Source organism: Prunus avium, unplaced genomic scaffold (assembly GCF_965620075.1).
Source record: "Prunus avium unplaced genomic scaffold, drPruAviu1.hap1.1 HAP1_SCAFFOLD_29, whole genome shotgun sequence".
In the NCBI taxonomy this organism is placed as follows: Eukaryota; Viridiplantae; Streptophyta; class Magnoliopsida; order Rosales; family Rosaceae; genus Prunus; species Prunus avium.
Window position 1 is genome coordinate 50,001 of NW_028276888.1, and position 2,500 is coordinate 52,500.

Genomic DNA, 2,500 nt, shown 5'->3' on the forward strand with positions numbered 1-2,500 from the left:
GAAGCCTACCATGGCGTAAAAATGTCGACAGAATTTTTCGGACCTTGTCCTGCCATGGGCTGCGCGCAGCATGCCGGCAGTCTGTGCGCAGCGTGCGCACAGCATGTCGGCAGCGTGCGCGCTGCTGAGCCTGTCGACAGAAATTTTCGAAACTTGTCCTGCCATGCGCGCGCGCAGCTTGCGCGCGGCGTGCGCGCAGCATGCCGGCAGCCTGCGCGCAGCATGCCGGCAGCCTGTGCGCAGCGTGCGCGCTGCTCAGCCTGTCGACAGAAATTTTCGAAACTTGTCCTGCCATGCGCGCGCGCAGCGTGCGCGCAGCATGCCGGCAGCGTGTGCGCAGCGTGCGCGCTTGGGAGCCTGGCCGCAGAATTTTTCGAAACTTGCAATGCCATGCGCGCGCACAGCTTGCGCGCAGCGTGCGCACAGCATGCCGGCAGCGTGCGCGCAGCATGCCGGCAGCGTGTGCGCAGCGTGCGCGCTTGGGAGCCTGTCGACAGAATTTTTCGAAACTTGCCATGCCATGCGCGCGCACAACTTGCGCGCAGCGTGTGCACAGCATGCCGGCAGCGTGCGCACAGCATGCCGGCAGCGTGTGCGCAGCGTGCGCGCTTGGCAGCCTGTCGACAGAATTTTTCGAAACTTGCCATGCCATGCGCGCGCACAGCTTGCGCGCAGCGTGTGCACAGCATGCCGGCAGCGTGCGCACAACATGTCGGCAGCGTGCGCGCTCGGGAGCCTATCGACAGAATTTTTCGAAACTTGCCATGCCATGCGCGCGCACAGCTTGCGCGCAGCGTGCTGATTCTGTCGACAGCGAGGCTAGCGAAACTTCTCCTGCCATGGCGTGCGCGCAGCGTGCTGACTCTGTCGACAGTGAGGCTAGCGAAATTTGTCTTGCCATGGCGTGCGCGCAGCTTGCGCATTCGGTCGACAGTGAGGCTAGCGAAACTTGTCCTGCCGTGGCCTGCGCGCAGCCTGCGCGCAGCATGCGCGCAGCATGTGCGCAGCATGCCGGCAGCCTAGTTCCAGATTTTTTCAAATGTCGACAGAATTTTTCAAACCTTGTCAAACCCCATTTTTATTGAAATTTCCTCGCACAATAAGCTCCCCATAAGTAGTCTATGATTTTTAGTACCTTCTCCAAGTTACAAAACTAAAAAATTCCTCCCGGATTTGTTTTAATGATTTTTTCAATTTTACGACTTCTAAAAATAATAAAAAATACTTCCCGACTTCAAATATTTATGAAACTTTTTCCCATCAGAGATTGCATGTTTCTTAGTATCCCTGCAAAAAATCACGTCCAAATACCTTGTATTGAATTATTTAGAGCCCATTATGACTCCTCGCGCATAGGTGATGTCTCTTCCTGTCAAAGGGCTAAATGCATAAAATGCTATATAGGGGGGTGTGTGTTGCCTGCATATGCATGGCAGCCCATGCCCTCCTAGCTGCAGCCCCCTTCCCCCACGCCACACCCATGTCATGTTGCCTCGATATGTTGCCTCGATATGTTGCCTCGGTATTATGGGTTTGGTGTCGGGGTCGGGGGGCTGCCACCCATGGCGGTGGTGGCCGGAATCCGGCCGCCGCCACCACGCCGCCGCCATGGGTGAGGGGGAAAAAAAAAGGCGTGGAAAGTTGCGAAATGGGGTTGTCTAGGCTTTTTTTTGGCATGGAAGAGCATGGAGTGCTAGGAACTCCTTCTCAAATGCGCGGGCATGTCGACCACAACCTCATTTCGCAACAACAACCACCCGTGTGGGGTGGCGGTGGGTGGATAGTCGCGGATTGGGGCTTGCCAAGCCAATGTTTTCAAAAAAATTCATCAAAATTAAAAACAAATGTTTTGTTGCCTTCGGATTTGTGGGCGAGCGGTGAGTCGGAGTGGAGCCGGTAAAGTTTAACCTCGGTGTGCACGGTTGTTTTTAGAAACTCAATCCAATGCCGGGGACGTTGAAAGTGACGCTCTTATGAGTTGCAAACCCGCAAGATTTAAAGAACCTTTTCAAAAAAAATTCAAACCAACAAGATTTAAAAACAGAAATTTTCATCAAAATGAAAAACAAATGTTTTGTTGCCTTCGGACTAGTGGGCGAGCGGCGAGTCGGAGCGGAGCCGGTAAAGTTTAACCTCGGTGTGCACGGTTGTTTTTAGAAACTCAATCCAATACCGGGGACGTTGAAAGTGATGCTCTTATGAGTTGCAAACCCACTAGATTTAAAGAACCTTTTCAAAACAATTTCAAACCAACAAGATTTAAACCAACAAAATTAAAAACAAATGTTTCGTTGCAAACAAATTGTGGGCGAGCGGCGAGTCGGAGTGGAGCCGGTAAAGTTTAACCTCGGTGTGCACGGTTGTTTTTAGAAACTCAATCCAATACCGGGGACGTTGAAAGTGACGCTCTTATGAGTTGCAAACCCACAAGATTTTAAAAACATTTTGAAAATGTTTCTTCTAAATGACACATTTTGATCCTTGGCAAGTGCTCAATCCG